We start from the raw sequence: 25,317 nt of genomic DNA, 5'->3' as shown, positions 1-25,317 counted from the left end.
GTTGAAGCTGGGAGATGAGTACATGGGTATTCATTATGTTTTTTTGCACATTTGTCTATTTTTTAATTTTACAGAAAAATCTAACAGAAAGAGGCCCTCCAAGTTGTGCTAGTAAACCAGGAATAAGTCAGTGTTATAACCTAAAATGGGAAAATCTTTTTACATCTGTGAAACAGAACAAAGGGAACTTCATATAAAATGGAGCCGGTGCATGACTGGGACATTGTGCTGTACAGCAGAAACTGACACATTGTAACTGACTGTATGTCAATTTAAAAATAAATATATACATAAATAAAAACTTAACAAAATAAAATGGAATTGGGAGGCGAGAAGGGGAGCCCTCACCCACTACCTCTCAGCCTCAATCCCAGACCTCCATGGAGGGAGGTTTCCTGTTGCCCAGCAGCTTAGTCAGTGAGAAAGCATTACCACTCTGAACTCTCACTTTCCTCCAATGGACTTCTGTTCAAAACAGCCCCTCTCAACTTCTTCCTTTTTCTCTATAATGTTCCTCTGCTTTGTTTATGGGAATTGTCCATGGCTTTTGCTATAACTTGGCTGTCCCAAATTGCAATTCTCTGCTACACTCAAATAAACCCATTTTTCTGGTAAAATAACAGGCTGTTTCATTTTTAAAGTTGGCACATCTAACATTCCATAATTACTAAGCTAAATAATTCAAAATTGGTTTTTTAGCATTTCACACAGTTTCAAAGTAAGAAAGTACCTCTATAAGGAGCCTTAGGCCTGTTTATTCTGACTGTGAACCAGAGCTTTTGTAACATACACCTTTTTGACAAGCGCCACACAGCCGGGGCATCAGGAGGGATGTGCCGCCGGGGACTGAGTGACACCTCCTCCTCAGATGCACATACCCCAAGCACCACCCACACTCGCACTCCTGACAGCGTCACCATCCCCACACCCTCCCACTGCAGGTACCAGCCTTTGGTCACCTGATCCTCCAGCCCAGGCGCTGCTGGGTCTTCCTTCTCAGCAGGCCCTTAGGATCTCACCCTGTAGCCTGGGTTTTCCTGTGAAACTTTTCTCCCAAGCCCTGTCCCCAACTCCTTCCCTAAACACATGGACTCCCATGATGTCCACCCAGGAAAGGCCCGCCTCTGCTGTCCCCCGAGGCATCCCAAGCAAGAAGGGGTCAGCACTCTTGCGGAGCCCATGAGTATGTTCCACGCTACCTAGTAACTTCATTCAAGTACCTGATTTTGATACTTTTGCTTCTGGCCAAGACGAAGTAACAGGGACCAGATTTATAAACACATGAAATGGTTCTGAAGATACTGGCTATCAGGCAATGAAGAACAGTGATCCCTGACAGAAGGAAAACAAGAAGGGCCCTTTAACTTTCTGCCTGACAAGTAGTCCTGGGTCACAGCAGAGGGACGTGGTGGGCTCCAGCTGTCTCCTAAAGTGAAGAAACAGCCTTGGGAGGCCAGGGAGGCCAAGGCGCTCAAGTTCACAGGTCAGGCACTGGAGGGGACAGAGTTGCACAGACAGCAATGAAGATCTGCTGTCTCCAGCCAGGTACACATCAGTGCATGTGTGTGAGAAAGGAACCCAAACCAGGGATTAGTGGGAAGGATCCCCCAAGGTCACACGGGGCCAGAGAAAGGTACTCCCCCTGCCAGTCACAGTGAAAACTTTCTAATCCTCGGGGCATTGGACAAAGTACTCAGAAGGTGGGGCAAAATGAGCCCTGGACTCAACATGACTCTGGTCCCGCCTAACAAAACCTAAAAACCAGACCCACAGAATCAAACTGTTTCCAAGTTACTTAGCCACATCCCAGAACACAGGTCAAGAATGTTTACAGAAATACAAAAATACTCAGTAACTAACAAGACAAAATTCACAGCATCTTGGCATCTAATCAAAAGTGGCAGGCACACGAGGAAGCCCAGAAGCGACTCTGGCGGTGGAGAAGAGGCAGGGACACACGAACACCTGTCACACCTCCACACGCTCACAGCCTAGAGGGCAGAGTAGACGTGTTACACAGAGGCCTGAAAGACACACAAAGACCCCAAAGAGTCGTAAATACACCCTTAATCCAAAGAAAGGCAGCAAAAGAGGAAAGGGAACAGAGGGCACACTGTGAGCCTCAACAGCAGGACACGTTAAACGGGGCCGCCACACATCACCACTGAGGCCTTCCTTCCTCAGCCCCACCCAACTCCCCAACCACACCGCATTTACATCTCCTGCATATGCTGCGTGTCCCTCACAGCTGACACCTCGGCACTGGGTCTTCCATGGCCGCAACACTCGCTGTCCCACCTTCCCTCCTTGCCTGGAATTCAACGACAACCACTTTCATCAGGCTTTTCTGAGGCCTCCTCGGTGCTCTCATAAGAGTCTGTTTATGCCTCCTCTAGAGAATCACTACGTTATAATAACCTAGTTTTAAGTATTTTTATTTATTTTAAATTATGAAAAAAGTTTTAAATAAAAAAGCTCCAGAGAGAAATAAAACAAATTCCATGTATTGAGATTTAGTAAATGTTAACATTTGCTCACATATGCCACCTACTTAAAAAAAAAATTCTAATACATTGGGAAATCCACAAACCATTCAACCCTCTTCCTCCAGAGATAATCATTAATTTGCAGTGCCCATAATTTCATTGTTTTGCTACTTATGTAACCATAAGTAATAACATTGCTTTAAGAATATATTTAAATACTTTCATAACACATATGGGTGCTCTCCAACTGTCTTAAGCTCAATTTTGTATTTTCAGAACTAACCTATATTGATACACCTAGCTTTAATTCTTTCATTTTAGCTTTAATTCTTTCATTTTAAATACACTATTCCTTCACATAAGAAGGCACTTTTTACCCATTTCCCTACTGAGGTACTTTTAGGTCGTTTATGATTTATTACCATCATCAAGGTTGCCCTGAACATTCTGAATACGCATCCTTCTGCTTTGCCTGACAGTGAAATTGCTGGGTCACAGGACAGATGCTTTCAAGTTTAGATGTTACTAAATTGCTCTCCAAAGTGCTTTATGAAATCAATACATCCTCCCACCGTATTCCTGTTCCCCCAGACTGCCTACCCATGGTGGTATGGTCAGACTTCTTCATTTTTGCTATTCTGGTGTGTGTGAAGTGGAATCCTCATCTTAATTTGCATTTCCATTACTCAAGGTCACAAAGCTAACAACGTGGCTAGAAGCACACGCTGGCTGGAAGAGGGATTTAGAGCCTAACATGTAGACCCTAAGTAGCTCAGACTTCTGTTGCAAGTCTTGTTTATGAACAAGATTCATACAACTTCTAATGTGCTCTAACTTATAATACAGTTGCACTCGCTTCACAATAACAGTTACTTAGTACTAAAGACCACTGCGTACGCTTACAACCAACTTCCTCTTCTTTTCCTGAAGTAGTTTCCCCGTGTGATTATGACTCCAACTTGGTGCAGTTAGGTCCACTTGTTTGTGTTTCTGTTCAATTGGAGGGAATTGCTTTTTTGTTATTGTTTCTTCTTTAATTTTGTTTTCTACCTATGTTAAATATTTACCAAAGTCAAAACTACACAACGGGTGTCGCAGCCCCACACACCTGCTCAGCGGGGAGCAGTGGGACTGAGAGCTGAACCTAGACACTAGATGTCCTGCAGGCCTGGGACGTGTTGGAGTCCCAATCCAGGCAGAATGGAAAACCTCATGGAGCGCTCTCAGGCACCCCGCTGCATAAGGCCAGTAAAGCCACACCTGCAGAGTAGAAATTACAACCTGGAGCAAAGGCCACACCCAAAGACTAAGTTCAAAACCAAAACACACCTATTCAAAGAATAAAACCAAGCCAGACAGGACCAAAAAGATCTTCCAGTAATTTAACTATGTACCAGAAGAAAACTCAAGCCATAATCAAGGTATCAACATATAATTAAAAAAATAAATAAGACATAAAGCAGGAGGAAAATGTGTAATTTTTTAAAATTAAAAAGCAACTATTAGATCCCAAGATGTCTCAGATGGTGGAATTCATCATCATCATCATCATCATCATCATCGTAACAATAACAATAATAACAAAAAACAAGTTCAAGGACTTAAAGGAAAAGATAGTGATAATGAGTGAAAAGATAAAAATCTCAGCACAGTAATGAAACCACAGAAAAACATACGACTATTATAGAACTAAAAAATACAATGTCTGAAATAAAACTATATACTGGATAAACTTAATAAAAAACTGGAGACTGAAAGTGTCAGTGAACCTAAAAAAGATCAAGAGAAACCACGCAATCTGAGAAGAAAGAAAAAAGGCTTTTTTAAAAATGAATAAAGCCTCAGTGACCTATGTAATATTAAATGGTCCACCATACATGTTACTGAAATCCCAATGAAATATGAGGAAATAGTATATAAAAATACACGAAATTACAGCCAAAAATAGTCCAAACTTTGTAAAAGAACCTCAGAAGAGTGCACCAGACAGAAGCCTCACCCACCCTGTCCCTTCATCCTGCTCCTCAACTCTCAACATAGCTACTTTTTAAATTACTTGGTGACCACAGTTGATAACAATGCACCGTATCATTGAAATTTGCTGAAAGAGTAGAATTTAAATGTTCTCATTGTAAATGTGTGTATATATACATATATGTATACATGGATGTATACACACATACACACAGGTATGTATGACTGGATATGACAACTAGACGGGAAGAATCCTCTCACAGTGTATACATATGTCAAATCATGATATACTTCAAATATCTTAAAATTTTATTTGTCAATTATATCTCAACAAAGCTGGAAAAGAAAGAAAAAAAAAAGAAACTGAGCAGAAAACAGCTGTTGTGAGGTGAAAGAGCTAAGCAAAGATTTCAGCAGCTGTCCGGCACTGTGAAGACAGAATTTGGAGTTTAAATTCTACTAAATTAGAAGGATTTTCTATTAAAACTCAAGAAGGGCCATGCCTTACAAGTAAAAACCATGTACCAGAATTAAAGGCTATGCCTTAAAATTTAGTGTGAAACCAAAACAGATCCACTCTAGAAAACCTTCTACAGGATCAAGATGATCTTCTGGTAATGTAACAGTCTACGCTAACAAAACTCAACACTCTTTATGGAAAGATAACCTAAAACAGTTTCTAGAATATATCATCCAAAATGTCTATTATGCAATAAAAAAATTACTAGGTGGGGAGGGTATAGCTCAGTGGAACAGTGTGTGCTTAGAATGTACAAGGTCCTGGGTTCAATCCTCAGCACCGCCATTAAAAACAGATACATACACACACACACCTAATATCTCCCCCACCCAAAACAAACAAACAAACAAAAATTACTAGAACTGCAAAGCAGAAAAATGTGACCCATGATCAAGAGAAAAAACAATCTACAGGACCCACAAACAAGTATACACTGGAACTGGCAGATGAGAACTTCAAAACATCAATTACAAATATGTTAAAGGATTTGGGGGAAAGAGGACAGAAGAAATGAACAGGAAGAGAGTATTAGCAGAGAAATGCGAACTTGAAAGAAGAACCAAAAGGAAATTCTAGAACTGAAAAGTACAGTGTCTGAAACTAAAATTAAAACATCACTGGATAGAATTAATAACAGAATGAGAACAAAGAAGACAAGCAATGAATTTGAAAATAGATAACGAGAAAATATACAAATGTAAACAAAGAGAGAAAAAAAATTTTAATACCAGTTATTCAAAACCTATGGGACAACATCAATCGAAAATAGGTATCACTGGAATACCAAGGAGAGAGGAAAAAGATTATGAGGCAAAGAAATATTTAAGAGGCAATAGTCAAAAAGTTTCCAAAACTGATTAAATATATCAACCCACAGATCCAAGGAACTAAGTAAATCCCAAGAAGGATAAATATAAAAACAGCATACCTAGAAAATTATGGTCAAATTGAAGAGAAAATTAATAAAGAATTTAATAAAAATAAATAAATATCTTAAACACAGCAGGAAAAAAAAGATCCCAGGTGAACAAAAGTAAGAATGAAAGACTCCTCATCAGATGCAACAGAAGCTAAAAAGACAATGGAATAACTTTTCCAAAGTGCTACAAGAAAAAAGCTGTCAACCTAGAATTCTATATCTAGCAAAAATAGCCTTCAAAACTAAAGGGTAAATATTTTTTCAGGCAAACAAAAGTTGAGGGAACCTGTCCCCAGCACACCCACAATATGATAAATACTGAAGGAAGTGCTTCGGGCTGAAGGAAAATGATCCCATATAGCAACCCAACCTACAAAAAGGGATGCAAGACCTTCCCAATTTATTCTATGGGGCTGGTATTACACTGATACCAAAATCAATGATATCATACAAAATTAAAAAAAAGTCATATGCAAATATCTCTTATGAACACATATACATAAGTCTTTTTAACAAAACACTGCAAACCAAATCCAGCCATGTTTCAAAAGGATTATATACCCCATACCAAGGGGATTTATCCTAAGAATGCAAATTTGCCATAACACCTGAAAATCAATTAACACGACACATTATATTGATAGAATAAAGGACAGAAACCAAATCAACATCCCAACAGATGAGGAAAAGGCCTCTGACAAAATCTAACACCCTTTCACGGTACAAACATTTCATAAAATAAGACTAAAAGGCAACCTTCTCAACCATGAAAGCCCATCATCACCACTTCCATTCAACACTATGTTAGAGTTTCTAGCTAGCACAATAAAGAAAAAGAAATGAAAGGCATAACAATTGAAAAGAAAAAGTAAAACTGTCCCTATTGCCAATGATATGATTATGTAGATAGAAAACCCAAAGGAATATACAAACCCATTGTGAAAACAAGTGAATTGAACAAAGTTGCAGGGTAACGTTCAGTATACATAAACCAACTGTGTTTTTGCACATTAACAAATAATTGAAAAACAATGTAAAAATATTCTAAATGATGTCAAAAATATTAAATACCTACAAACATACTGAATGAAAAAAGTGTAACTTCACATCAAAAACTGTAACATTGCTAAGAAAAATTAAAGAAAATTTAAATAAATGGAGAGATATACCATGTGCACAGATCAGAAAACCTGAAGTTAATACCTCAATTCTAAAGTTGATCTATATATTGAATGTAATCCCAGCCAAACTCCTAACAAAAATTTCCATACAAGTTTAAGAGCTTATTACAAAACTGGCAAGATGACTTTGTACAAGAGTAAAGGTGGAGGTCTTACACTACCTGATTTCCAGAATGACCGTAAAATTACAGCAATTAAGACAGCATGGTGCGGGCATAGAAAAACAGACCAATGGCACGTAAGAGAAAGCCCAAAAATAAGCCTGCATATATATATACAATTAATTTATAACAAAGCCTCCAACACAATTCAATGGATAGAGTCTTCTCAACAAATGACACCAGAATGATTGTATAATGCATACGTGGGCGGAAATGTACCCTGTTTCCACCTCACACAAAAAATAATGCAAGATGGATCATTCATAAGGAGATCAGTATTTGCTTGGAGGTGGAGGGGCAAAAAAGGGTGGGAGGGAGGGACCCCCAAAGGGGTAAGAGGAAATCTGAGAGATGATGGTTACGTTCACTAACTTGACTATGGTGATGATTTCACAGGTGTCTACATATGTCAAAACTCATCAAATTTTACACTTAAACATCTGTACTTTATTGTAAATCATTTGTATCTCAATTAAGTTGTTAAAAAGAAGAGGAATGATAAACCTGAATACAAAGCTACCCCTATACCACACAAAAACTACTAGAGCTGATCGAACAATTCAGCAAGGTAGCAGGTTACAAGATTAACGTTCAAAAATCAGTTGCATTTCTTTACACTAACGATGAATCAACAGAAAAAGAAAGTAAAGAAACAATCCCCTTTAAAATAGCACCCAAAGTAATAAAATACCTAAGAATAAATCTAACCAAGGAGGTGAAAGAATTACACATAGAAAACTATAAACCATTGATGAAGGAAATTAAAGACTTTAAAAAATGGAAAGATATCCCATGCTCTTGGATTGGAAGAATCAATATTGTTAAAATGGTCACACTGCCCAAGGCAATCTACAGATTTAACGCAATCCCTATCAAATTACCCAGGACATATTTCACAGAACTAGAACAAGTCATAATAAAATTTATATGGAACCATCAAAGACCTAGAATTGCCAAAGCATTACTGAAGAGAAAGAAAGAGGCTGGAGGAATAACTCTCCCAGACTTCAGACAATACTATAGAGCTACAGTTATCAAGACAGCATGGTATTGGTACAAAAACAGACATATAGGCCAATGGAACAGAATAGAGAGCCCAGAAATGAACCCACAAACTTTTGGTCAACTAATCTTTGACAAAGGAGGCAAGAATATACAATGGAATAAAGACAGTCTCTTCAGCAAATGGTGTTGGGAAAACTGGACAGCAGCATGTAAAACAATGAAGCTAGAACACTCCCTTACACCATACACAAAAATAAACTCAAAATGCATCAAAGACTTACACATAAGACAAGATACAATAAACCTCCTAGAGGAAAATATAGGCAAAACATTATCTGACATACATCTCAAAGATTTTCTCCTAGAAGAAATAAAAGCAAGAATAAACAAATGGGACCTAATGAAACTTACGAGCTTCTGCACAGCAAAGGAAACCATAAGTAAAACAAAAAGACAACCTACGGAATGGGAAAAAAATTTTGCAAATGAAACCAACAAAGGCTTGATCTCCAGAATATATAAACAGAATATATAAGACTCAATAAGAAAAAAATGAACAACCCAATCCAAAAACGGGCAGAAGACCTAAACAAGCAATTCTCCAAGGAAGACATACAAATGATCAGTAGGCGCATGAAAAAATGCTCAATATCACTAATTATCAGAGAAATGCAAATCAAAACTACGATGAGGTATCACCTCACACCAGTCAGAATGGCCATCATTCAAAAATCCACAAATGACAAATGCTGGAGAGGCTGTGGAGAAAAGGGAACCCTCCTACACTGCTGGTGGGAATGCAGTTTGGTGCAGCCACTGTGGAAAACAGTATGGAGATTCCTCAAAAGACTAGGAACAGACTTACCATATGACCCAGGAATCCCGCTCCTGGGCATATATCCAGAAGGAACCCTACTTCAAAAAGACACCTGCACCCCAATGTTCATAGCAGCATTATTTACAATAGCCAAGACATGGAGACAGCCTAAATGTCCATCAACAGATGACTGGATAAAGAAGATGTGGTATATTTATATAATGGAATACTACTCAGCCATAAAAACCGACAACATAATGCCAGTTGCAGCAACATGGATGCTCCTGGAGAATGTCATTCTAAGTGAAGTAAGCCAGAAAGAGAAAGAAAAATACCATATGAGATCGCTCATATGTGGAATCTAAAAAACAAACAAACAAACAAACAAAGCATAAATACGAAACAGAAATAGACTCACAGACATAGAATACAAACTTGTCGTTGCCAAGGGGGTGGGGGTGGGAAGAGATAGACTGGAATTTCAAAATAGTAGAATAGATAAATAAGATTATACTGTATAGCACAAGGAAATATATATAAGATCTTATGGTAGCTCACAGAGGAAAAAATGTGACAATGAATATATATATGTTCATGTATAACTGAAAAATTGTGCTGTACACTGGAATTTGACACTATTGTAAAATGATTACAAATCAATAAAAAATGTTTAATAAATAAATAAATAAAAATTAAAAAATAAAAGTGGAAGGAATCTGGGTTCCAGGGTGAGAGGAACCTTCCCTGGAGTGCAGAACAAAGGCAATAAATTTAGATTGTGTTAAGTTAAAAAAAAAAAAAAAGCCACCACTGTAAAGCCTCTACAAAAACAAAAAATGGGACAGTGTCTTCACAATCCCAATACAGGTACAATTTTCTTACAACACATAATAAACATAAAAAGAAAATAATGACAAATTTTAACTTCAACCAAATTAAAATTTTCCGTTCATCAAAAGACACCATTGAAAACAATAGGCAGGGGGAAGGTGTAGCTCAAGTGGTAGGGGGCATGCTTAACATGTGTGAAGTCTCCGGTTCAATCCCCAGCACCTCCTCTAAAAAAATAATAAATAAACCTAACTACCCCTCCCCTCAATTTTTTTTAAATAGGCAAACCATAAAATAGGAAAAAATATTCACCCCTCACTTCCTCTCCTCCTCCCACTCCCTCACTATACATGTATGTACACACACACATCATAAAGGACTCACAACCAGAATTTTTTTTGATTTCTAAAACTGAATAATAAAGACAATCCAACAAAAAAATGGGCAAAAGAACTGACACTTCACAAGAGATATAAAATGGTCAATAAGCACATGAAAAGTTGCTCACCGTTGTTATTCATCAGAGAAATGCAAATTAAAACCGTAACAAAATACCACTACCACGTAATTTACAATTAAAAAGACTGACAACATCAAGTGTTTTGATATCAATGTGGAGAAACTAAAATGCTTATATATTACTAGCGGAGTAAAAAATGGTATCAGTTTGGAAAACTGTTTGGCAGTTTCTAAAAAAGTTAAACATATATCTATACTATGACCCAGCAATTCCACTCCTAGACATTTACCCAAAAGAAATAGTATGTCCCCAAAAGACATGTACAATAATTTTCAATGACTTTAGTCACATCAGCCAAAAAGTGAAAGCAACTCAAATGTCCATCACTAAGAAAAGAGATAAATTGTATTTTCACACACATGTATACTACTTGAAAGGCACAAACTATAGATATAGCCATCAAAATCAATAAACCTCAAAAACATTACACAGAGCAAAGAAAACAGACACAAAAGAGCACATATGATATGATTCCATTTACGTGAAGTTCAGGACCTGCGAAACTAATCTGTAATGACAGAAATTAGAACAATTGTTGCCTTGGGATTTTGAAGGATGACTGTAATAACTGAAAAGAGACACAAAGAAACTTTTAGGGATCATAGAAATGTTCTGTATCGTCACAGGACTAATAAACACACAGGTGTATACATTTGTGAAAATTCACCAAACATATACTTCAGTATATAAGTATATCTACATTTCATTGGGTGTAAAATATTCTTGAATAATTCTTAAATGGTGGAATATTTGTAAAGACATAGAAGATGGTACATTCTGTGTTAAAAAGAAGAGGGCTGCTTGCTGTTATGGACAAGACATGATTTCCAAGAGAAAGACGGCCGAAGGACAGAAGGAAAATGATACACTCTCTTTAGTGTCCTCTGAATTCTATGCTAAGTGCAAACTACCATGTGCAGGGTCACCCCCTGGAGTCTGACCCCCTAAGCTGAGTCTTGGCTCTTCCACTTATTAAGTGCTAGCTTGGGTACGTTACTTAATTTGTTTATGCCTTGGTGCTCTCATTTGAATATGAACAGGAATATTAAGAGTAACTACCTCGTTGCGGGGGGAGGGGGGTAATAGCTCAGTGGTAGAGCACATGCTTAGCAAGAATGAGGTCCTGGGTTCAATCCCCAGTACCTCCAACAACAAGTAAATAAGTAAATAAACCTAATTACCTCCCCCACAAAAAAAGTTTTAAAAATAAAGTAAAAAATAAATTAAAAAAGAAGAAAATAAATACAAGATGGCGTAGGGGTAGGAACACGAGCTTGCCTCTCCTCGTGACTACAATGAAACCACAACTGACTTCTAAACCACCATCAAAAAAAAAGACTGGAACCTAGCGAAAAAGATCTTCTGCAACTGGAAGCACAAAGAGGGAACCACAGCAGGACAGTAGGAGGGGTATGCTTGAGATAAAATTGGGCCCCATACCCCTTGGGTGGGCGACCCACAAGCTGAAGAACAGTTAAGTCGCAGGAGAGTTCTGAGCCCCACGTCAGGCTCCCCAGTCCGAGGTTCTGGCACTGCAAGAAGGAAACCCCACAACATCTGGTTTTGAAGGCCAGCGGGGCTTGGTGCCAGGAGCCCCACAGGACTGGGGGAAACAGAGACTTCACCCTCTTGGGAAGTGTACACCGAAAGTCACGTGCACCAGGTCCAAGGGCAGAGGCAGTGATTTCATAGGAACCTGGGCCAGGTCAGCTTGCTAGTTTTGGAAGGTCTCCTGGGGACATGAGGGATGGCTGTGGCTCACCCAGGGGACATAAAAGCTGGTGGCAGACATTCCAGGAGTGTTCATGTACATGAACTTTCCTGGGGGCTGACATCTTGATTGGATCATTAGCACCAAGACCTAGCCCCACCCAATAGCCTGTAGGGAAGCCTCAGGCCAAATAACACACAGGGTGGGAGCACAGGCCCACCCATCAGCAGACTTCCTGAGCCACAGAGGCCTCTAGACACAGCCCTTCTCACCAGAGGTCCAGGACCAAGCTCCATCCAGCAGTGTGCAGGCCCCGGCTCCTCCTGCCAGGAAACCTGCATAAGCCTCTAGTCCAGCCTCACCCACCAGGGGCAGATGCCAGAAACAAGAAAACAGCAATCCCAAAGCCTGTGGAAGGAATCCACAAACACAGGCCAGACTCTACCCTGGGACCAACAGGACCCTGGCCCTCGGGTGACAAGAGAGGAGTGTACTGCTGGGACGCATAGGACCTCTCCCACAGAGGGCCACCTTTCCAAGGTCAAGAAATGTAACTAACCTACCTAAAAATACAAATAGAAAGATAGATGATATGAGGCAGCAGAGGAATATCTCCCAGGCCAAGGAACAAGATAAAATCCCAGAAGAAATAAGTGATGAGGAGATAGGTGATTTATCTGAGAAAGAGTTTAAAGTAATGATGGTCAAGATGTTGAGAGAACTCAAGAGGAGTATAGATGCACAGAGCGAAGTTTTTAGCAAAGAGTTGGAAAACATAAAGAATATCCAGAGTTGAAGAATAAAATCACTGTAATGAATAACACACTAGAAGGAACCAAGAACAGACTAAATGAGGCAGAAGAACGGATCAATAAGATAGGAGACAGATTAGTGGAAATCCCTACCACAGAACAGAACAAAGAAAAAGAATGAAAAGAAATGAGGATAGTTTAAGAGAACTCTGGGACAACATGAAGTACACTAACATTCACATTATAGGGGTCCCAGAAAGAGAAGAGAGAGACAAAGGACCTGAGAAAATTTTCAGAGTAATCACTGAAACCTTCCCAAACTTGGGAAAGGAAACAGTCACCCAAGTCCAAGAAGTGTAGAGTTCCACACAGGATCAACTCAAAGAGGAACACACTCAGGCACATAGTCATCAAATGGATAAAAATTAAGGATAAGGAGAAAATATGAAAATTGGCAAGAGAAAAGCAACAAATAACATACAAGGGAACTCCCACAAGGTTATCAGCTGATTTTTTCAGCAGAAACTCTACAGGCCAGAAGGGAGTGGCATGACATATTTAAAGTTATCAAAGGGGAAAACTTACAACCAATACTCTATCCAGCAAGGCTCTCATTCAGATTTGATGGAGAAATCAAAAGCTTCACAGATAAACAAAAGTTAACAGAATTCAGCACCACCAAACCAGTTTTACAACAAATGTTAAAGGACCTTCTCCAGTCATCAAACCATAAGAGAACAAAAAGAAAGAAAGACCTACAAAAAAAGAGATCTACAAAAGATTACTTCGGCTGTTCGGGGTCTTCTGTGGTTCCTTATAAATTTTGGAATTGTTTGTTCTAGTTCTGTGAGGAATGTTTTGAGTATTTTGACGGGGGTTGCATTGGATCTGTGGATTGCTTTGGGTAGTGTGGCCATTTTGATAGTGTTGAGTCTTCCAATCCAAGAGCACATTTCTTTGTGTCATTTCAGTTTTTGGAGTACAGGTAACCTCCTTGGTGAAGTTTATTTCTAGGTATTTTGCTGTTTTTGATGCAATGGAAATGTTCATGCCAGTTATAAAATTCTGGCTTTTGAAGTGGGAAAAAAAAAGTGAATGAAGGGCCACAAATGGCAAAGTATCTTTCTTTCTTCTGGGTGAGTTGTATTCCATTATACACACACACACACACACACACACACACACACACACACACACAGCTTCTTCTTTATCTGTTCAACTATTGATGTGCACTTAGGATGCTTTCATGTCTTGGCAATTGTAAATAATGTTGCTGTTAACAGCAGGGTGTAAGTCTCTTTTTGAATTAATTCTTATTTTGTGGTTGGCTTTATTCCTTTGATAACTATGTAAGTTTAAAAGCTAAAGCTCTAAATGTTCTTAGAGACAATGAAGAATACATATATGTAAATTAAAATATATGTGCAGTAAAAAAAAAGAAAAAGAAAAAGAAACGAGCTATCAAGCCATGAAAGACATGGAAGAAACTTAAAAGACATATTACTAAACGAAAGAAGCCAGTCTGAAAAGGTTACAAACTATATGATTCCAAATTAACATTCTGGAAAGGGCAAAGCTACAGAAACAATAAAAAGACCATGGTTTCCAGGGGTTTGGGGAGAGGGAGGGAGGAAGGAATGAATAGATGGAGCACAAGGGATTTTTAGGACAATTAAATTATTCTGTATAATACTATAGTGGTGGCTGCATGTCATTATGCATTTGTCAAAACCCATAGAATGTATGACATCAAGAGTGAACCCTAATGTAAACTATGGACTTTGGCTGATAATAACGTGCCCATGTTGGTTCATTGATTGTACCAAATATCCCACACTGATGAGGGATGTTGAAGGTAAGGGAGCACATACGTGTGGGTGGGGAGGGCTATGTGTGAACTCTGTATTTTCTGCTCAATTCTGCTGTGAACCTGAAACTGCTCTAAAAAATAAAGACTGTTGAAAAAAAAAAAAAGAAGAAGAAATAAATGTTCCTGGGTTAGATGTCAAAATGTAGAATGTAGCACTGGTCTTCACTCTCTGGTTTATAGTAAATTCTGCACAAGCCACATCACTCCCACTTCATGTCTAAATGTTATGTCTCATAAGAATACAAGAATAAAAGGTAAAGCACTTTGTTTAAAAAAAAGAATTTAAAAAAAAGAATTAAATGAGGCACTCTAAAAAGTGTCTGGGGTCTGGGCTTGTTTTTCTAAATAAAGCTTTATTCATCCTAGAGTTTTTGTGAGAATTAAATAACTCACACTAAGCCTTTAACACAGTACCCCACAATAAATGATCAAAGTTCTGCCGTGTGTGTAAATAAACAGCCATTCCCAAGGTTTTAAACAGTATCTCATGCTGAGATGGTATATCTGCAGCTTGACTTCTCCTCTGGCTCAATTCTTCTGCAAGATATCTTCTCCCGAACAATCCTTTGATTTGTCAGACTTTTTCCACTACTTTCAGCCAAGAGAAAGCCTTGCCTTCTACCTCCAACCTATAATGACAGCCCTGCACCTGCCACCACCCCACCTAGCTTCCCCACAGCGGTAAACAGTACCCCGTCCACCCACGTCTTCCATCAGTAAGCCCAGAAATCACCCTGAGTCCTCCCTTTCCCTCACACCCCTCTCCTAACGTATCAGCAAGTCTCAAGAGCTCTACCCGCAAAAGACGTCCTTAAGTGTCACCAATGTCTAAACCACAACTGTACTCACTCCAACAGCCTCATCTCCCCCTCTTACGCATGTCCCACATTCATGTGTTGATGGCACTCACCAACTCAGACCCACGTGCCATGCGGAGCGGTGTGGCCATGGCCGGGAGACCAGCACTCTCCCCTCAGCCTGGCCACATCTCAGCCTCCTCTCAGTTCCCGGAGGAGGTCCACCTCAGGGCCTCTGCATGCGCTGCCCCTCCACCTAGAAGGATCTGCCCCACCTCTTCTCACAGCCAGCTACTTCGTGCCTTCCAGAGCTTAGCTGACATGAGAGTTAGAGAAGCCAAAAGGGAAAGGAAGCCAGAAAGGGACATAGAGAAAAGGTGAACAGCTGAGAGTGTCAGCCATGGCCCAGGCACTGAGAGGCCAAGGGCATGGGCAGAAGAGGTCACGGGGGGAGGTGACGGTGGGTGAAAGAGTAACGGGCAGGAAAAAGCCACAAGAACAAGACAAGTGGGCACAGGGACAAAATGAAGAAGAAGACCCAGTGAAAGGCAGGGACTCAGTGGAAGTGACGGACTTGAGGGGCTGGCGGTGGTAAGGCAGGTGACCAGCAGCAGACTGGGAGCAGTCAGTAACAGGTGGGAGGACCATGCAGGCAGTGAGGCTGCGTGGAAGACACTGCAGGGACAGGTGAGAGAACATGAAGGGGCCAGTAAGGTGCATGGGGGTAGGTGACAGGTGTGGAAGAAGAGAAGGTGGGGATGGAAGAATAAATGGGGCAGTGAGAAGTAAGGAGGTGACAGAATGGGAGTGGGTGAATGGAGACACGAGAAACCCTAATGGTGATGGAAAAAGGGACAGAGAGAGGAGCCAGTGAGTGGATAAGGGGCTGGCGATAGTGGGCAACGGGGAGGGGAGTGCCCCGCATGGACAGGCAGGAGACAGGCAGTGGGGGGCACTGGGAAGGGCAGCACTGGCAGGTGGGTGAGGGCACTGATGGGAAAGGTCCTAAGAGACGGGGGTAAGGGCGGAAGCGGTGAGGACGGGAGGAGACACTGACGATCTAGGCAGGACTGATGGGGTGGACAGGCCTAGGATGGAGCGCGCCGGTGTTGGGGGCACTGGCAGCATGCGGGAAGGAAGGACATCAGCGGGGAGGGCACTGATGGAGGGCGGCGACTGGCAGGGAGGTGGGCACCAGAGGTGGGGTGGACACTGCTCAGGGGGACACTGGGGGGAAAGGAGAGGGGTCGGAGGGCACGGACATGAGGGGCACTGATGGGTGGACACTGATGGGAGGCCCCTGATGGTGGGACACTGACAGGATGTCACTGACAGGTCGGCGGACACTGTTGTGGAGGACATGAAGGGGGTGGACACCGACAGGCAGGGTGGACACTGACACGAGGACACTGACAGGGTGGCACCGCGGGCCCAGCGGGCGCGCACCGCCTGTTCTGAGGGGCGGCCGCACTCACCTGCCCCGCGAACCAGGCGTCGCGGCGGCTCCTCGAAGGCCCCGGTGGAGGCCAGGGCGCGGGCGGCGGCGAAGCCCGGGCGGCCTGGGGCGGGCCGCACCCACATGGGCCCGGCGGGGCGAGGAGCCCACGGATACCGCGCGGTCGGCCGGCGACTCGGGACCGGCTCGGGCCGCAGGCGGCGTTCCGGTCGCTCCAAAATGGCGGTGACGGCGTTCTGGCGCGCGCACGCCGGGGGCGGGGCCTCATGCGGGCGCGCACGCTTGCGCCAGGGCAGGGGCACGTTGTGGGCGATGCGCGGGGTTGGGGGCGGCACGCTCGGGGTGGGGGGCGGTGCGTCGGGGGGGCGGTGCGTCGGGGGGCGGTGCGTCGGGGGGGCGGCACGCTCGGGGTGGGGGGCGGCGCGTCGGGGGGGCGGCGCGTCGTGGGGGCGGCGCGTCGGGGGGCGGTGCGTCGGGGGGGCGGCGCGTCGGGGGGGCGGTGCGTCGGGGGGGCGGCTCGCGCGGCTTCCTTCTTGGCTCGTCCCCCGGAGGTGTCGCTAAGGTTCTATACGAGCGTGGGGAACTTCTGATGAGATAATGCATTTGCTGTGATAAATTTTCAAATGTATCGTCAGCAACAGTACCCCTCCGGAGGTCTGAAAAGATCGGAGGGTCACATACCTGGGGCAAGGGCTTCCTGCTCCCTGGGGGCCTTCCTCTAAGGCTGAAAGTCTTCGCAGCTGGAGCAACTAACTGAGTGGCTCCTGGACTCCTTGGGCGCGTGGCGTCGAGCAGCGGTCAGCCCGCCGAAGGCCACGCGGAGTCCCCTGTCCGTCCTCTCTCCTAACAGAGCTGGGAGCGCCGGAGCTGCAGACACCAGACCTGTGAGTTCTTTTAAGCGCCGCACGGGTCCTTGCAGTATTTTACACCTTAAAATATATGCCCATTTAACATTTGTTGTCGTTGTTTAACTCAATCAAACTGATCTCTAAAATGAGAATTGTTACTTCGGGTGTCAACGTGAACCACGGGAAGACGTTGGGAAAGGAAATCGAGCACTTGAGGAACAGCTAACACTTCTGCCAGTTGTCACTTTATTCCCTCTGCTCCGAATGCACATGCTCCTCCGCGTAAACGGATGCGGGCTCCCGGCTACGGGGAGCTTTGTTCGCGCGGGAGAGACGCTGCGGGAGAGGGTTTGCCCCGCCGCGTCCCGGTGTCCCGCTCCTGCGGCCCCTCTTCCCCAGCACCCTTCGGGCCGCTACCCGGTGAGACGCTCTCCTGAACACCTTTCCCTGGTATCCTAAAGGGCAGATTTCTGGCAAGTTCTGTAGGGTGAACCTTCAGGAAGAGACGGTGAAAAAGTGTTAGTCTAACAACCGAGAATAGATTGCAAACTAAACAAGGGAAGACCCTCCTCACCGAGGCTGGAGGTGCTGCAGAACAGGGGCTCAGAGCCAGGCGCCCCAGCGCTTCAGATGCTCCCACTGCTTGTCCAGCTGTGAATGCCTGGGGTCAGCTGGGGCCCCTCTCCTCTCACACCCCACACTGGACACATCAGCATATCCCTCCACTTCCAGCTATAGGCAGCTCTCCCTCTCTGGCCCTCGTCCAAGAACAGTTCCTCTCACCCGCTCCCACGGCAGCCCCTGGGCAGGCTCCCTGCGTCTGTCTCTCCTGGCAGTCACTGGAGGCCAGTTTGTTGTCATCAGCGTGGCACCCAGTGAAAAAGATCCAACCCCATCCCTCCCTCAAGGGCTCCCGGCTCACACAGCACAAAGGCCAGTCCTTGCTGCCACCCACAGGTGCTCACAGTCAAGCGTCTCTTGTGCTCTGCGCGTTGTTCTTGTAGCTCCAGTCATGAGAAGCTCCTGCAACAGACCAGTTGTGCATGCATTCTCTCACACTCTCTAGTGATCACCTTGCTTACTCATCGCCTCCATCTTACTCCATTGTCCACCCCCCTCAAGAGGGCTTCCCTGACCTCTCCATTTCAGAGCTCAAACCGACATACATGCGTGCACACTCACATGCACATGTGCACTTATGCATGCACACAGGCACACTTACAGCCCCTTTCCCAGCTTGGTTTTTCCTCCTGAATCAATAGTCCTGGTCCAATAAGGGGACAGAGACCAAAGAGTGACTTCAAAGAAAGTCTGATATGGAGTTTACTGATTACAGGGGAATAATTATAAAGGAATAAAGAACTATATATTCAAGACAGGACATAACTTAGCAGGGGTCCCCTCCCCAAGGAGGGAGTTCTTTCTGTGTTGGAGAGCTGTGTGGCTGCAGCCCAGTGGACGACAGAGGTGTTCCCCAGGCTGTTCTGGAATGGAGCTAATGCACCCCTCAAGGTGTCTACTGGCTAAGCCCTGGGAACCTCTGGCTCAGGCGTCTGCAGGACACATGAGGGCCTCAACCTGCCAATGAGGGCACTGCTGACACTCAGTGGGAAGCCATCCACAGAGGTGGCACCACTGTGTGACCCCCACAAGTGCATCTGGCAGCTATGCCATAGAACAAAAGGTGAGAGAATGCACACCTACTCCAGGAAGTCCCTTCCCCCAGGAGTGACCCTCCAGCACTCACTGCCCGTGAAGCTCAAGACTGTGCCAGCTGCAGAAGAGAAATCCTTCTAGGAGCCAGCTCCCTTCTTGCAGAGCAGACAAAGAGAAGTAGATTTAGAGCTGAGGCAGTAAGTAGAAAATGAGCAGAGTCCAACCTTCCCAAGGTCAGCTTCTGTATGCATCCTTTCAAACATGTTTGAACTTCCACACAACAGCAAAACAATACTTTCACCTAACAAGGTACATTCATCTTTATTGCAAGTGAAGAAATTCTCACTTTCCCCAAAATGAGGGTATGCACAGTCCCAACAGGCATTGTATGTGTCACTGGCTACATTAATTACTCCTCAAATTCGGTCACTGTCCCACTGAATATTTATGTTAAAACTAAATAGTAAAGTTAACCTGTTTCAAAAATGGAAAGGAGAGAGCAGAAAATGGGTAGTTTATACAAATAATCACATACTGTAATATGCAAAGAGAAACATGCAAGGCTACTACAGTCCATGTTCTGTGATTGATCATAAGACATAGTCGATAGCTAGGACTCTTTTAACAGAGTTCTCTTCCAAACTGCCTTAGAGTTTCCCCAGAGCAGTTAGAACAAACCCAAGCAGAATTCAGTATTTCCGACACAGAAGACCAAATAAAGTAAATTCTATCACTAAGATCACCAAATGCAAAATCATTCAGCAATAAATGAGAAAAAGGAAAACTTGATATAAAATGAGTGCGCCCCTGGGGCACAGTCAGAACTGGAGGAACTGTGGCCGTATCCCATCCTTCTCCTCAAGAGCCCCACCCCCCCTGCCAGGGCAGCAAGGTACAGACCAGTACACCAGAAGACCCCTGCTCTATGAACCAAGTAGCACAAACACACGGATATCCACACCTGTGTACACCATAACTGAGTTCCTGCATCTCCCATGAAAGCAGCAAGAGAAGAGTGACCCATCACATAAAGCGGAACAGTGACACAATTAGTAGCTGACTTCTCCTAAGAAACCATGGAGCCCAGAGGCAGTAAAATGGCATATTCAGAGTGCTGAAAGAACAGGAGAACCTGCCAGTGAAAAAATTCTACACTTGGCAATACTGTACTTCAAAGCTGAAGGCGGAAGAAAAACGAAGGTAGGATAAAGACATTCCCAGATAAACAAAGCAGAAAATTCATTGCTGGGAGATCTGCCTCATCGGAAATACTAAAGAAAGTTCTTCAAGCTGAAAGAAAGTAACATAAGATGTTCACTCAAGTCAACAGCCTTGAATGGAGAACCAAATTCGGCAACATGTAAAAAGGATTATCTACTAAGACCAGTTGGGTTTATCCCAGGAATGCAAAGTTGGTTTAGCACCCAAAACTCAATTAATGTAATACACTGTATCAATAGAGTAGAGGATAAAGACCACAGGATTGTCACTATAGCTGCAGAAAAGGCATTTTTCTAAATTCAATACCTGTTCATGATAAACACTGTTAACACACTAGGAATAGACAGGAAATTCCTCAACTTCATAAAAGGTATCGAGGAAAAATGTACAGCTAACATCAAACTTAATGGTGAAAGATTTGATGCTTTTCCACTAGGACTGGAAACAAGGCAAGGATGTCTGGTTATACCACCTCAATTCCAAGCTGTAGGATTTTGCATGCAAGGAGGTTGCAAGTCACCACCCCGTCCTAAGATGTAAAAGGCTAAACAGACTGAAAAGTCAGCAACTCTTCCTGGGTCTGTAAGAGAAGGGAGGACACAGGGCAAACCACTGCTTCCAAGCCTGGGGAGAAAGGCAGGTGAATCCAAGTCATCACAGCTTATCAGAGCAGAGACTCATGAGAGGAACCGGCCCGAGAACCTGTGCATGTATTGGGGTGAGGGATGTCCCTGAACTGTAGCTGATGGACTTCTGGAGGCTCACAGTACAAGTCTGAGTGTTAAGAATTCCAGCGGGATCCATCATAAGGGAGCCCCCACAGTGTTGTGATATTTACCTCCTGGCACACGACCAGGTTCCCACAGTGGGTGTCAGAGAAAAGTCCCCTCCATCTTTCTGCCAGGGGAGAGAGAGCACTCTGTTCTTAACTTGCCCGCAAGGAAGACTAGTTAACAAGAGCCGGGCCTGCTACGGTTCATCCCAGCCTAACTGATCTAGGAAAGGGAAACACCCAACTCCAGCCCCCTCCGGGCATCCTGAGGGGAGAGAAAACTGAGAAACACTTGTGAGCTCTCAGTCCAGAGGCACAGCTTCAGTCAAAGGCTGAGATCTAATCACAGGATTACAGACGACCTCCCCTCTCTCACACCTCACCTCCAATTATTAAGTCTTATTTATAGCAGTTTCTTTCACCCAGTACCTCATGTCTGGCTATCAAAAAAATTACTAGGCAAATTATACGACTGAAAGGCAAAAAACACAATTTGAAGTGACAGAGCAAGGTTTAGAACCAGATACGGCAGGGATGTTGGAACTATCAGGCTGGGAATTCGTGCAAGTACGATTCATATGTTAAGGGCTCTAATGGATAAAGCAGACACCAGGCAAGAACAGATGGGCCATTAAGCAAAGTGAAGGAAACCCTAAGAAAGAACCAAGGAAATGTCAGAGGTAAAATAGTGTAGCAGAAACTAAGACTGCCTCTGATGGGCTTTTCAGTAGACTGTACACAGCTGAGGAAAGAATCTCTGAACTTGAGGCTGTATCAGGAGAACCTTCAAAAACTGGAAAGCTAAGAGAACAAAGACTGAGGAAAAAAACAAAACAAAACAGAACAGACTATCCAAGGACTGTGGAACAACTACAAAAGGTGTAACAAAGACATTACGGGAATACCCGAAAGAGAGGAAAGAAATAGAAGAAATATTTGAAATGATTCTGTATTGCACTAAAAGTTATAGCCAGTGCAATAAGGCAAGAAAAAATTAAAGGCATACAGATCAAAAGGAAGAAGCAAAATTGTCTTTATTCACAGATGACATGATTCTCTCTTTAGAAAATCCTAAGGAATCTACCCAAAAAATTACTGGAAATGATAAACTAGTTTAACAAGGTCACAGGATACAATATCAATACATAAGCAACAGTTATATTTCTATATGCTAGAAACAATCTGAAAATGTAATTAAGAAAAAATTCTATTCACAACTGCATCAAAATGAATAAAATACTTAGGAATAAAAAGAACTAAAGTGGTATGCACAGAAAAGAGTCACTGCAGCAGGCTAGCAATTTATCAACAAAACAAAACAAGCAAACAAAAACACTGCTTACGTGGTTAGTCCTGGGCCGGCACCGAGAACCCAGATGTCAGGAAGGTTCTCACCATCCCCAAAATGACTGGAGAGGCTCATTCTGCCTAAACCGTTTGTACCAACAGTATGATTTATGTTGAAACCTGCTTTCTTTCTGGGTGTCTGGAATTTTGGCAAGCACCAGGCAGAGATTGTCTATCTGACCAGCCCTCTAGTGGACCCTCCCAAAAAAGATATAGCTACCTAAAAACTGTGAATGTGACCTTCTTTGGAAAAAGGGTCTTTGCTGATGTAATTACGATGTCAAGATAGATCATCTGGGATCAGGTTGGGTCTTACATCCAATGACAGGTGTCCTTCTAAGAAAAGGAAAAAAGACACAGAAGAGAAAGTGATGTAAAGACAGAGGCAGAGATTGGAGTGATAAATCTACATGCCAAGGAACACTAAAGATTGCTAGCAGCAACAGAAGTTAGCAGAGGGGCCTGAAACGAACTGTCCTCAGACCCTCCTGAAGGAACCAACCCTGCTGACATGCTGACTTCAGACTTCTGGCTTCCTGAACTGTGGGAGAATAAATTTCTGTTGTTCTAAGTCTCCAAGTCTGTACCAGCTTTGTTAGCGGCCATAGGAGATAAATTTAAGTTCCTCATAAAACTGCGGCTGCAGGGTTTCTAATGACCTTCCCTGGTGGGCAACATTTTACACCCATTGTCACAAGTCACTGGGACAATTAGTTCTGCCCTGTGTAACACCATGAGGACCCTGGAGGCTGGCACCTGGTCTCCCCCAAACTTTGCCACATGAGCCTTTTCCTTTTCCTGATTTTACTTTGTATCATTTTCCTGTAATAAATCATGGCCATGAAAATGACTCTATGCTGAGTCCTGTGAGCCTTTCTACAAATCATCAAACCTGAGAGTGGTCTCGCAACACCCATGCTATAAAAACATTGCTGAGAAAAATTAGAAAAGCTCTAAATAAATGGAGAGACATGCCATGTTCATGGATTAAATGACTCATGATTGCTAACACGGCAATTCTCCCCAAACCGGATCAATAGATTCAATGCAGTACCTGGGGATTTTTCAGCAGATGGTCTTCCTTTTTCAGTAGAAATTGACAAACGAATACTCAAATTTACATAGAAATACAAAAGACTGAAGTAGCCAAAGCAGTTTTGGAAAAAAACAAAGTTGGAGGACTTAACTTCTCAATTTCAAAATGTGTTATAAAGTTAGAATAATCAGGATAGTACAGAATTGGTATAAGGATACGCATATATAACAATGGAACAGAATAGAGTCAAAAAGCAAAGCCTTACAAATATGATCAATTGATTTTTTTAGTAACAGTGCTAAGTCAATTCAATAGGGAAGCAATATCTTTTTAACAAATGATACTGGATAATTTGGTTATTCATATGCAGAAAAAAGACGTTAAACCCCTACTTCAAACCATCCACAAAAATTAGTTCAAAATGGATTATAGACCTAAATCTGAGAAGTGAACTACTTCTAGGAGAAACAAAGGAAAAATTACTTGGGCTAGGACATCGGGTTAGGAAAAGATTCCTTAGATATAACACCATAAACGTACTACATGAAAGAAAAACATTGATAAATTAGACTTGATCAAAATTTAAAAACTTTGCTCTTCAAAAGATTAGACTAAGAAAAATAAAAGACAAGCCACAGATGAGGAAATAGTTTTTAAATCATGTATCTGATAAAGGACTTGATTCTAGAATACATATTTTTAAAAATCTTACAACTCTGATAAGGCAAACAACCCAACATAAAAACAGGCAAAAGTTTTAACTATTTCACCAAAGAATGTAATAGAAATGACTTACGAGCACATGAAAAGATACTCAACATCAGTAATCATTAGGGAAGTGCTAAATTAACCCACATGAGCTATCACTACACAATCCCTTGGATGGCTACAATTAAAAAGACTGACAACATCAAATGCTGACAAGGATGTGGAGAAACTGGAACCTTCACACATTGCTGGTGGTAATGTAAAATGGTAAAGCCACTTTGGAGAACAGTTTGACAGTTTCTTAAAAAGTTAAACATAAACTTAATATACAGCCCAACACTTTCACTCCTAGGTGTTTACCCAAGAGTAATTAAAACATAGGTCCACACACAGACTTGTATGCAAATTTATATACAGCATTGTTTATAATAGGCAAAAACTGGAAACAACCCAAATGTCCATCAATTGATGTGTCAACTTTAATAATATAATAGAGCCAGTTATTTTACCAGCAAAAGCAAGTTTATTCAGGAATAGCCAGAAGAATTGCAACTCAGTATGTGGAAACTATGGAAGATCACAGGCAAATTCAGAAAACAAGGACCAAGAGGGGTTGCTTTTCCAGGGAAAAATGAGGAGTTCGGAGGGGTTGTGATAACTAAAGATTCATTGGAGGCTTCCCATTGATTGGGCTGTGACAGCCTCTGACTGGCTGGGAACCCAGACACA

General features: G+C 42.6%; 1 protein-coding gene across 5 annotated transcripts in view; it reads right to left on the bottom strand.

Annotated features, from left to right (window-relative positions):
* The window catches only part of PPP6R2 (protein phosphatase 6 regulatory subunit 2), a 77,270-nt gene that overhangs the window by 51,141 nt on the left and 812 nt on the right, over window positions 1-25,317 (bottom strand). For 4 of the 5 annotated variants that reach the window (XM_072973790.1, XM_072973788.1, XM_072973791.1 and 1 more), the window contains exon 1: window positions 17,020-17,229. The exons of the other annotated variant lie outside the window; for it this stretch is intronic. The gene's annotated coding sequence lies outside the window, so the exon portion shown is untranslated. Of the gene's footprint in view, window positions 1-17,019; window positions 17,230-25,317 lie in introns of those variants that run through there. 5 annotated transcript variants of the gene reach the window in all.

This window comes from Vicugna pacos, chromosome 12 (assembly GCF_048564905.1).
Source record: "Vicugna pacos chromosome 12, VicPac4, whole genome shotgun sequence".
NCBI classification, from domain to species: Eukaryota; Metazoa; Chordata; class Mammalia; order Artiodactyla; family Camelidae; genus Vicugna; species Vicugna pacos.
This window is presented reverse-complemented; position numbering and strand designations above follow the sequence as displayed.